The following is a 13,739-nucleotide window of genomic DNA, read 5'->3' on the forward strand; positions in this document are numbered from 1 at the left end:
ATCACCGACGAACACCGACGAACACTGACAAAACCTAATGAAAGATCTATGAAGAAGGAAAGAGGGATTACTGATGTTATTAGGACAACGGAGTGGCACCGCAGTTTTTCTAGTCTATTCAGGGCGATGCAGCGGCCGGAGTTGAGGTCGAGGACGAAGGTTGACGGCGGCGGAGCTCGTATGACTCGATGCGTCGCGAGGAGGAAGAAGGCGAGAAAGGAGGAGGAGAATAGAAGATGACTCTATGGTCCTATTTATAAGGAGACAGAAAAACATGCAGGCGCGAAAGACGAGGAGGCCAAATGATGGTTATCCAGCTAATTGGATGCATCGATTTTCAGAAAGACATTAAGATAAAGATCTGTTAAAAGATGACATCGTGGCGGGTTTCCGAAATTCTTGGAGATGACGTCATGGCAGGTTATAAGGTTTTTGCAACAGATGTGGAAGGATTTTTCTAAGTGTTGAAGATTGACATGAACAAGTTCAAATCAACCTGGGGCCTAATGTTGGGGATATAACTATTAGGTATGACCCGCCCAGGAGGGGTCGGGTCATCCCTATGATGATTCATCACAATGAAGCTCAAGATCATATGGCGGTTCATAGATAAGCTTGGTAGAGGGCCCATACCCTAAGGCGGCTTAAGGCCCATGGATATAAACCGCCATGTATGTAAACTTGTATTATAAGGCATGTAAGAAAGGTCACTGAGCCGAATACGTTGCATAAGCTGGCCGGGACTCTATGGCCTGCAGGGCATCAACCCATGTATATAAGGGACGACCTAGCGGCGGCTTAGGACAAGAAACAACAGATCGAGAGCCGGGTCAAGCATATTCGCTCCCTGTTCATCGAAACCTAGCAATACCACCTACAACTGGACTAGGCTTTTACCTTCACCGTAAGGGGCCGAACCAGTATAAACTCCTCGTGTCCTTTGTCCTGATTAACCCCTTTAAGCTAACCTCATCGCGATGGCTCCACGACTAAGTCCTCACACTAGGACATCTCCCGTGACAATTCCATGACAATAACCTTGGTTTCATATCTAAGGGAAATACCTACCGCCGCTGTACTGCATCATCCCTTCCTTTTTGGGGAAATACCGATGTAGCTTCAAGCAACATCAAAAGGAATTTCTGTCGCCGTTGCCGGTGAGGATCTTCAACATATACCAGATTCCTAATCAAAAATCTCATCTCCTCGCAATTTATATTATTTGCCATTTGCCTCTCATTTTCCTCTCCCCCACTTCACAGAAATTTGCCTTTTTATTCACCCCTCTTTTTTCTGTTTGCCGTTTTCTTGTCAGATCTATCCTTTGCTTGCAATCATGAGTGATTTCGGTATGTCACCAATAGATGATGGCCTAACTCCGAAGGTTGGACGTACGGGCAATCTGGATGCTAATTTTTTTTATTTTGGGGCAAGGGAACGTTATGGGAAAAGAACATATCCAAGAATTTTACAATTGTGTTGGGAATATAAGTCTTGATGATGCTCCTATACTTCAAACTACTAGATCTTATGTGGATGCTATTTTAGCACTAGTTCTGAAACTTGAAAGTAAATTTATTCGTACCCATCCTACTTTGCAAAGATTGTTTTTCAAGCTTCCCGTTATAAAGAATCCCAGGGCTAAAAAGTTGGCCACCCTTGTCCTTATGAATGAATTTGATTACATAATACGGGAAGCTAGGAAAATCTTTGATTTTTATGGTATGGATCATGAAAAACCTGTGATAGATGAAATTCTTTACAATAGTGACTATGCTTTAAGACATTTGCTTGGGGATAATAAAATCCTTGATGAGAATCTTAAAAAGGAAGTCCCCGTTTTAATTATAATCCAACAGGTTTTCAATAATATTAATCAACATTACTCTTGGATTGTTGCGGGGAATCAAAAAGGTTATGATAAACACCAAGTTAGGAACACTAAGGTTTCTATGGATAATATGTTTTATGTTGTGTTTACAAAACCCCATGATGAAAACACCTCTTAGAAGGTTAAGAAGAAGGATGACAAAACTTAGATCATTGCTTTATGCCTAGCTAAGGGCGTAAAACTATAACGCTTGTTGGGAGGAAACCCAATTAATAAAATTTATTTTTGCTTTTTGCTTCCTGTTTTTGAGTGTTAGCACAATTATTCTATTGTTATGATTGTGTTTTTATGTTTTAATTAGTGTTTGTGCCAAGTAAAGTCTTTAGGATCTTCTTGGGTGATAGTTGTTTGTGTTGGGGAACGCAGCATTTCAAATTTTTTCCTACGATCATGCAAGATCTATCTAGGAGATGCATAGCAACGAGAGGGGAGAGTGTGTCTACGTACCCTCGTAGACCGAAAGCGGAAGCGTTTAAGTAATGCAGTTGATGTAGTCAAACGTCTTCGTGATCCAACCGATCAAGTACCGAACGCACGGCACCTCCATGATTTGCACATGTTCAGATCGGTGACGTCCCTCGAACTCTAGATCCAGTTGAGGTCGAGAGAGAGTTTCGCCAGCACAACAACGTGGTGACGAGGATTATGAAGTTACCGACGCAGGGCTTCGCCTAAGCACTACGACAATATGACCAAGGTGGAAATCTGTGGAGGGGGGCACCGCACACGGCTAAAGATCAACTTGTGTGTTCTAGGGTGCCCCCTACCCCCGTATATAAAGGAGCAAGGGGGAGGCCGGCCGGCCCTATAGGGCGCGCCCAAGGGGGGCAATCCTACTGCTAGTAGGAGTTGGACCCCCCCTTTCCTAGTTCTACTAGGAGAAGAAGGAAGGAGAGGGGAAGGAGAAGGAAGGAGGGGGCGCCGCCCCTCCCCCTAGTCTAATTCGGACTAGGCCCATGGGGGGGCACGCGACCAGCCCCTTGGCTGCTCCCTCTCTCTCCCTTAAGGCCCAATAAGGCCCATAACTTCCCCGGTGGTTCCGATAACCCTTCCGGCACTCTGATAAATACCCGATACACCTCGGAACCGTTCCCGTGTCCGAATATAGTCATCCAATATATCAATATTTATTTCTCAACCATTTTAAGACTCCTCGTCATGTCCTTGATCTCATCCGGGACTCCAAACTACCTTTAGTATATCGAAACACATAAAATCATAATATCAATCGTCATCGAACATTAAGCGTGCGGACCCTACGGGTTCGAGAACTATGTAGACATGACGGAGACTCATCTCCGGTCAATAACCAATAGCGGAACCTGGATGCTCATATTGGTTCCTACATATTCTATGAAGATCTTTATCGGTCAATCGCATAACAACATACGTTGTTCCCTTTGTCATCGGTGTGTTACTTGCCCGAGATTCGATCGTCAGTATCATCATACCTAGTTCAATCTCGTTACCAGAAAGTCTCTTTACTCATTCCGTAATGCAACATCCTGCAAATAACTAATTAGTCACATTGCTTGCAAGGCTTATAGTGATGTGCATTACCGAGAGGGCCCAGAGATACCTCTCTGACAATCGGAGTGACAAATCCTAATCTCGATCTATGCCAACTCAACAAACACCATCGGAGACACCTGTAGAGCATCTTTATAATCACCCAGTTACGTTGTGTTGTTTGATAGCACACTAAGTGTTCCTCCGGTATTCGGGAGTTGCATAATCTCATACTCATAGGAAAATGTATAAGTCATGAAGAAAGCAATAGCAATAAACTAAACGATCATAGTGCTAAGCTAACGGATGGGTCTAGTCCATCACATCATTATCTAATGATGTGATCCCGTTCATCAAATGACAACACATGTCCATGGCTAGGAAACTTAACCATCTTTGATTAATGAGCTAGTCAAGTAGAGGCATACTACACTACAAAAAAAAGACACTTCCGTGATGATACGTGTTTGTCACAGTAGGTCACGTTTTCTGTCATGCATGTACATCCATGAAAATTTTATGACAGAATCAAGATAGTCATACCCGTGCCGTCGTAGAAGTGTTCCATGACATTACCAAAATTATCATCATGGAAGTGTCCACTTCCATGCCGATAATTCACGCGTCATGGAAGTGCTTTCGTCAAGGGTGACCGACACGTGGTATCCACCGTAATGGGTCACCTTTAAGCTATCAGGCCCAGTTTTGGATCCGATAACCCACTAATAGCCCGGACCAATGAGGGATTTCCACGTGTAAAATTCTCATTGGCTGGAGGAAACACGTGTTGGCTCACCGTTGGGACAAATGTCATCCATTAATTGGACAGGGGCGCCTATGATATGTCGACACATGGCATGGACCAATAGAGGCCCATTCTGGTGAAAAGACTGGCCCGTTTGACTTGGTCAAAAGGTAACGGGCCAGCCCACAGAAAGCCTGTTAACGGCCTGTTCGTATATAGCCCGTTTACGGCCTGCTAACTCACGACCCGTTATGGCCTATCGGAATTAAGCCCAGTAGCTTCATCTGGGCCATCCAATATGATTCCAGCCTATTGTAACTTTCGGCCCATGTATGGCCCATGATGTCTTTCGGCCCATACGAGGCCATTTGTAACTCTTGGCCCATTAACGGCCCGTGGTGAATCTGGCCCGCAATGAACAGTGTACCGCTTTATACCCATCAACGACCCATTATTCCATTGGGCCGTTTCCAACCCGTGTTATCTTTCAGCCTTCTTAGGGCCCATTTATTCTTGGGCCCATTTCCAGCATTCGGTTACTTACGGCCCGTTACTGGCCTTTTCTGCTTGTGGGCCAAATTCAACCCGTGGTTACAATCGGCCTGTTTGCGGCCCGTTAATCCGTTGGGTTGTTTTCATAGCATCATAAAAATGGCCGATTAACGACGGCCTGTTATTGTCAGCCCATGAACGGACGATTCCAAATCTAGCCCGTATACGACCCATAATGCGGTCTGTTATCGGCCCAGGTTTGGCCTATCGATCATATTGCCCGTAGAAGGCCCATTGATGCTACGGCCCGTGAAGGCCCATTGTTTCTACAGCCGTTAGAATGCCCATTGTTTCTACGGCCCATAGGAGGCCCATGGTAACTACAGTAAATATGTAGCCCGTGGTTATTGTGGCCTAGTTTTTAAAAAATAGGTTATTGCGGCCACTAGCAAACCGCGGAAAAATAACTGCACTAGCTGCAAGCAAACAAATAAACAAGACAACAAGGAAATAAATAAGCAAGCAACTTATGCTAGGCTATCACGGCTATTACACATATTACATCCACTGGGCATCAAAGTTCGCCACCAGTGCAAATGTAGGGAACAAAGAAGCATATCATGTACACTGGTTGTCAAAGTTGGCGACTAGTGCAAATAAACGCCGCAGCAAAACAAGTCCATAACGGAAACCACTTCAGAAGAGCTCAAGAAAAAATATCCTGGGTACCCATAATGCTGGCAAGATGCTTAGCAAGCTTATTAACTTTCTCTTGTTTGGCGCTTAAATCCTTCAGCGCTTGCTGTTGCACCAGAAAGTATGCATCTGAATTCTGTAGGGACTTCCTCAGTCCTTCAGCTTCTAGTTGCAGCACATATGATCGATGTCTTCCAACTTGAAGTTGAGACTCAAGAAGACGAACTGATTCAGGCAGCGAGTTCGAAGAGCTTGTGCCAGCAGTAGTGGCCATTAACTCGAACACTACATCAAGACATGACTTTTGGGTTCTCTCACTGTTGTCAAGGTAGTTTTTATCAGCTTTCTTGGAGACCGACAGGGATGTCTCACTATCTTGAACCTTATCTGCATTACTTCCTTTACCATTGCATAACGGGGTACTGTTCTCCAATATTTTGCCCGCATTCTAAAAGAGAAACAAGCAGACACATCACAAGTTTACCATGTTGTATATGGAACTCATTTTGGTAAATCAGTTCAGTAGTAAAGTGGACAGGAAATATCATGAAACAAACATATATCTATGTACCATGGTCACTTTATGGTCTATATCATTCTAGTTTTTGTTGCCAAATCAAGATAGAGACACAGTTCAAATAATATTTGTTCAAGACAAAGCAGAATAGACAGAATATAAGTGTGGGAAACTATAGAGCAATAACAACACTTGTAATGTGCATGACATGAGAACATAACTGTTTATTCAATTGAAACTGAAATCAACATAGAGCAAGTTACAACAACAAACCAGTTAAAGAAACAGGTTTAAAACATACCTGTTGTGCCATTGGAGTTTCAATTCCGTCCTTCAAATTTGAAAATAGTTTGGATGAGTAAATAAAGTGATGCAAGAGCAAAGGAGTATGAACCATAGCTACAGAACATGACCTGAGAACAATTCCTCTTCTCCTTTAAGGGTCAAGTTGGGATTCGGAGTGGTGGTCCTCATGCTTTGGGCACTGCAATTCCCTTACTAACTGCTCGTGTTTGGGTGCTCTATGGCGGAGACGGTGTTGTGTCAACTGGAACTGGGTTACTATCTATTGGGGTTGGGGTTAGAAGGGGTGTAGCTGGTTCTCTATCCAACTGGGTAGGGGTACAATCTGCGAGAGTCTGGGTTATGTGTGGTGGGGCTGGTTCTTGGGCAAGTACAACCGTGGTTCTCTCTGCATCAACTGGTAGCACTATCTTTTCTGAAGACAGTGTTGTTACTCCCTTAGATACTGCCATCACCATCTCCAATTCAAATGGCTGATAAACAAGAAAAGTAATTGAATGTACAAACATTGTATGATAGACAGGTGTAATGGATAGTGGGGAATAAAAGAGGGCATGAAATAATTCACATTTATGTTGTCTAACCAAACATGATAGAATGACACGATTTCACATATATGATGGCTAACTAAATGGGATAGCATGACACAATTTCACATTATGATGGCTAACTAAAAAATATGGAAAGACATAGTTCAAAATATGATGACTATGTAAAGAGGATGACATGATATAACTATATAATGTGTTTATTAAATAGGTTAGCATGCCATAATTCACATACATGCCGCCTATGGAAACATGATAGCATGATATAATTCACGGATAGAATGACATAATTCAAAATATGATGACTGTAAACACTAAACAGAATGAGATGATATAACTATATGATGTCTTTATTAAATGGGCTGCCATGCCATAATTCAGATAGATGCTGTGTATGTAAACATGATGGCATGATATAATTCAAATATGTGATTTATATAGTAATCAAGTGAGCAGATGGCAATCCATATATGATGTAAAAACTAAGCAATGCAAGACAACATGCATGACATGGGTAATATAACCCTGCCAAGTTTGACCATAGACCTCAGGGGGAAATAGGATTGGTCATCAGTCTCTGAATCCTCCTCTGAGGAGCTCTTTGTAACCAGCAAGATGCATTATCTGCTTTGAATACCTTGTTTTCACTCCAGATACTTCCATCACCGCTTCAAATGGTTGATGGACATGAAGACTAGTTTAATATACAAACGTTGTCGACAAATGGAACATGTAATACAAAAAAAATGATAGCATGATATAATTCACATACATGATGATTGGCTAAATAGCATGGCATTGCATAATTCACATATATAATGCCTTTGCAACACGATATCATTCCATAATTCACATATATAATGTCTTGCAAAAAGATGGCAATGCATAATTCACATATATGGAAATTAGACACTAAACAGGTGGCATTCACACAAAGCATGTCTAAACTAATCAAATGACATAGCAATGCAAGACACCATATGCACGATATGAGCAACATAACCCTGCCAAGTTAGAGCATGCACCTCAGGGGGGAAATAGGACTGATCATCTATCTCTGAATCCTCCTCTGAGGAGCTATCCGTAACCAGCGAGATATGCGCTTCATCAGATATCATAGTCTGCTTTGAAGACCTTGTTTTCACTCTAGAATTTTCCATCACCGTGTCAAATGGCTGATGCACACGAAGAGTAGTTGAATGTAGTAACATTGTTGACAAATCTAATATGTAATGAAAAAAGTATGGCCTGATATAATTCACATATAAGATGACTGGCTAAGCAGGATGGCATTGCAAATTTCACATATATGATGCCTGGCTAAACAAGATGGCGTTGCATAATTCACATAAACGATGAATAAAGTAAACAGATGGCATTCACACAAAGCATGTCTAAACTAAGTAGATGACATATTTGATGAATAAAGTAAGCAATGCAAGGCACCATATGCATTATATAACCAACATCAGCATGCCAAGTTAGAGCAAAGACCTCATGGGGTAAATAGGAGTGGTCTTCTCCTTCTGAATCCCCTTCAGAACAGATATCTTCCTCTTGATTACAATCCGAAATGCGTGGAGGGGGCTGCCTTTGCGCCTATCATTGAGCGACGTCTGCATGAAATTTTATTGCCATGCAAGGCTCGTCTCTTTTGCTCTACATGTTCAGTTCCATTGTGTACAATAACTAACATGCATAGGAATAAAACATAGTGAGATTATGTAAGGAGTGCATGCAGAAATCCAGAGTGATGGTAGCAACATGTGGATAGACCCAAAACCAATGATAGCAGGCAGATAATGTCTTCAGTTAAAAAATACAGATAATGGCTTCTTTACTATTTGTTTCCCACCAAACATGAAACTCATAGTAGACACCAGAGATTAACTAGATAGTAGATAGATACTATTGATTGCAGCCCCGATATGTACCCCACAACCATTTAAAAACTCAAGTTTAACCATTAGTTTGGAGCTGACTCAGAGTCTAATTGGTGAACATAATGATAAAGTAGCATGTAATATTAAGCGATGCATAAGGTAAGAAGACACGAAAGAGTGCGACCTCTCTTGCGGACCCGTGTAGTCCTCGAGGTCATCTGCTCGGTTGATGATGGTAATGCAGTTGTCATGGCTGCCCGCGGCGGGGAAGAAGATCTGAGGTAGGGAAAGATAGTCTGGAGGCCGGATCCCTGCTGTGCTGGACCCTTCTATCGTTGGAGCAGCTGAGCTGGGGTGGACGATGGCGCAACAGGAGTGGGACAAACCACATAAGATTTTCTTTGGCAACTATCTGTAAGAGAAGTAATTCTGTAAGGGATCGTTTGAATTGGAGGATTCTAACAACGCAGGGATAGGAAATACATAGTAATAGGATAGGAACGCACATGCAAAATAGAGAATTTAAAAACACATTATTTTAGCCAATCTGGGTGTTTGGTTCACAAGAATTGGAAGATCACAAGATGCAAAGAAGCATGGTGAGATTAAGTCAAACCACAAGAAAATGTACGGTTATAATGCTATTATGCTACTATCTCTTAGTCGTGTGCTTCATGAATAGGAATTTGAAAAGGAGGACAAGTGGATATTGAAATTCCTACAATTTTTCATTCAAAAAGACACTAAAGGAACAAATCCTACAGTTTTCCTTTGCTCCATTCCTTTGAACCAAATGCATGAATAGTAGTACCATAGGAAACTTTCCAATTCCTATGTTTTTCCTTCACTTTTCCTTTCAAGCACTGGCGATTCTAGTAGGCAGGCTTGAGCAAGGAAAAGCCTACACTTAAAAAATGTTTTTGTGCTATTTCTACTACTTTGGACCCAGGCCACTGCCCTACTAGCTCAACTCCCAGGCCCATCCACAAATGCACAGCTCAAACGCACAGAGATAAATAATGATGGCGTTCAAGATAGTCCATCACGGATAGCTAAGTTGCCTGGTACCTCACTGCTTGTCATAGTAGGAGAAAATAATCGTATTTCACGTTACTGCATGTGCTCAGTGGACAATATATATAACATGTAGAGTAAAAAAGAGATGCAACAAGTGCACAACCTCTTTGGCGAAGTCATGTCGATCTCAGTGTGATTGGGTTGGTCGGTGAGGATGCTCCGGCTGACTTGGCTGTCGGAGGAGGGGAAGTAGATCTTAGGCGTTTGGAGATGGAGGCTGGGATACTTCTCCGCTGTGATGGAGGGTTTCATTGTTGGAGCTGCTTCGGTGAGTTGTACAATGTCGACGCTGAAGTAGGACAAGAGAGACATCGTTAACCTGAGTGGAATTCTAATATCATCTCCAATAGATGACGTAAAATATATAACCGCAAAGTGCTAGATATAAAATACATCAGCCGCTCATCTCTAAACTTAGCTGTCGAAACTGAATTTAACTGTCAAAACTGAACTTAACTATCGAAACTGAAATTTACTGCTGAAATTGAATGCACTAGTAGCAGAAAAGTAGTAGCAGCAACGCGTGCGAGAGCCGGGGCGGCTGGTCGTGTAGCAGCATCAGTAGACTGACACCACCGGCCAAACCGCCGCCCCATGCCGCCCGCGGCCGGCGGTGCGCCGCCCTGCCCGCCTCAAAATCACTCCCCACTACCTCGGCCATCCCTCTAGGCCCCCGTGCCGAGCTTTTTCTCCGGCAATCCCCATGCCACAGCCCCACCACCGGCGGCGACCACCGCCCCACCCTGAACCCTAAGATAGATAGTGGGGTACCTCTCCGGTGGGCCCCCTCCCTGCTGTGGCTGGTTCTTCCTTAACTCCGACGAGCCCCCCAACCCCCTGAAAATCGACTGACCCAAAAGTCGATTCAGTCGACTGAAGTGTAGCCAAATAGGAGAAGCATCGCAAGCAAGAGTGTGAGCAAGAGCAGCAGCGCGAGCAAGAGCAAGAGCAATAGCAGACCAGGCAGGGGACCGAGAGCAAGAGCAGAGCAGCAGAGCGAGCGAGAGCTAAAGCAACATCAGCTCCTACTGATGTGGACCACCGAGGGAGCGACGCCATGGAGGAAGTGGCCGGTGACGCCACCGTGGATGGAGCCGCGCCATGTCGGCCCGGGACCGAGCGCCGGCAGCACCGTGAGATCGAATCAAGAAGAAAATGGGGCAATTAGTGTACAACCTCTTTGCTGGCGCTGATTAGGCCTCAGCTTCATCCAAGGAAACAGTGATGATGCTGCTCTTCTGGTGGTGCGGGTGAAGACGGAGGTGCGGGAATGGAGGTGGCGCGAAAGATGAGGGGAACATCGGGGCAGCTCCTTGGAAGTGGAGGACGGGGTGGCTGAACTAGCGGGACGACAAGTTCGACGACGGATCCTCATCCGGTACGATGGATGAGGGACGTCGACGTGTTGCTGTGGACGACGTCGTCGGGGAAGAGGCTCCGACTAAGTGGCGGACGGAGGAGGGTGTGGGGCTTCACGTGTTTTCGCGGCCTTGGTGTATGAATGGGTGGGCTGATGGGATGGGAGTGGGGAACCATGGCTTAGGGACCCGCTTGTCCGAAATGTGGGGTAAGTTACGGAAGTACCCCACTGATTTGTGCTAGGCGGTTCTTTCAGTCCAGGGGTATCACGGGCATTTCGCATGTCGGGATTTCACAGGAGGTGGGAGTTTTCGCGCGCGTTGTAATTTTGGGATGCACGGCGCGGGTTGAGATGGAGGAGTTTTTGGAGCACAACGAGACAAAGAAGTATCTTAAATATTTCGGGGTAACAAGGCGCGGGTTGCAATTTCCGGACAAGCCTAACATGTACTGTACCAAATCAATTCGCACTTTCGTCGATGAAAAAACAAAAAGAAATCAATTCGCACCACACAAGAGAGTCTAGTCCCATGTACTGTACCAAATCAATTTGCACTACAAATGCCATTCAAAACTTTGAATCATGTTATGTTCAATTAAAATATTTCACTACGTGTATAATGCATGCAACCTACTACTCAAATGAACGTTTTAGTGCATTTCAAACGTATATACTACCGCTTCAATATGAACTAAGTTTGAATTCATTTCTCTATTTGAATAAGATCTGCAATAATGATTGTTGTGAAGTCAAACCATTTGAATTTGTTTCTCTATTTTAATAAGATTTACAATCATCATTATTGTCAAGTTAAACCATCGTTTGTGTATTATGTTCACATCACACCACATGATTACTGTCGAGTTAGATATGAACTATGTGTACTATATGAACTCGAACTTGATTTTTTGAATCCACTTTATGTTGATTTCAAATCACAGTACATTTCAAGTTCTAGCTAGATCTTCATAATCTAAACCATGTCGCGTATGTATAATGTGTTTATCACATAATGTATGGTGGCACGCCCCCTACTCCTACAAGTATTTAGATGTGAGTTGCAAACGCCACACATTACCACAAATTCAAATAAAATGTGAGATTGTTTGATATATAGTATTGTTTAGATTGTTCGATATTTAGTTGTAAGCTGCAAACGCCACACATTATCACAAATTCAAATAAAATGTGAGATTGTTCGGTATACAGTATGGTTTAGATTGTTCGACATTTAGCTGTGAGTTGCAAACGCCATGCATTATCACGTTATGGTATAACATGTGCAAAACCACAGCACGCGTATCACTGCTATATTCATGCATGCATATGTTTATAACACTATGATCTCCTATTCAAATATATGAATCCACTTTCATATCAAATTATCATCTTTGTTAGTCTCTTACACCCACACAATCCTCTAACCTTTGTAGCTAGCACTAACTCTCACTCATGCATGCACACGCCCTCCTCGCCCTCCCCCTCCCTCAGCATTCCATCCATCGCGCATATTCCTTTTTAGGTCGTTCTCCCATAGTTTCTACAACTCCTTTCCGACACACACCAATCGATAAACCTCTCCAGCGATGTCTGCCTACAACATACAAACGCACCTTCCATCTCCTCCTTTATGTGTCCATGCCTCGTGTCTCTCATACGGTCCCACACATGTGTAAACTCTCGCCCCTCTTTTCATCGATCTCACAATCGCACACTCCTCCCCTTATCTAGCTAGTAGCTCGGCATCTCGCACCACCTCCTAGCTCCATTCTCTCTGTCTATCCATCTCACTGGGCCTTATTTGCCTCTAACAAATGGATGTACACTGACCGATCTCCCGCTAAACATATATCTAGCTAGGTCGTTATAACTCGTTTTCCCACGTGTCGATCGATCTACCTCATTAGTTATGTCTCTCCCTTCCTCCAACAAACAATAGTTGATCTACCGATCTAGTTAGGTTTGCTTACCAAACACATGGTTCCCTTGCATCATCCATGCATGCGTCCTGACACATCTATCATGCACAGGCACACACAGAAACACATCCCCACTCTTATTGATAATATTGCAATTCTACCCTCAGTTTGTCTAGTAGGCCTCTCCCACCATCTTCAAGAAGCAACTCCATCACCCATCCAGCACTCTACCCCCCTCTCTCTCTCTCTGTCCAACCTATTTCCCGTCCTTCAGTTATGTATGGATGTCAACTAATCTCCCTCAAGACATAGCTGGGTCTCTCCTTCTCAACACATATATGAGTCGTTCTACCTCTCTAGTTTAGGCCTCTGCCCCCTCCTCCCCCCCACACACCGATACATCAAGCGCTCTAGTAATGTCTCCCTACCGCACACAAACTTGCCGTGTGCCCTCCGACGTTACCGTAGGTTAGTCGCCCTATATCTTTGACTTGCACACACACAATTTCGATGGCTCTCTTCATCGATCTCGCACCCACCCACTTGATCCTCTATTAGACTCTATCGATATCTATGACCCCTCCCTCTCTTCTCGTGGATCACCCCCTCTATATATGATATCGATAGACCTCTACTTCACACACATTGCATGTGTCAAATTTTTGTTTGAGATGTCATTGACACATATTCCCACAAATACATTCACGAAATCACCCCCAAACAAAAAACACTCATGAACGCACATGCCATCTTTCTAGGTTTGCATCTCTCTCACACACACCCACGTAGGTGGGGGACG

Source organism: Triticum aestivum, chromosome 3A, assembly GCF_018294505.1.
Source record: "Triticum aestivum cultivar Chinese Spring chromosome 3A, IWGSC CS RefSeq v2.1, whole genome shotgun sequence".
NCBI classification, from domain to species: Eukaryota; Viridiplantae; Streptophyta; class Magnoliopsida; order Poales; family Poaceae; genus Triticum; species Triticum aestivum.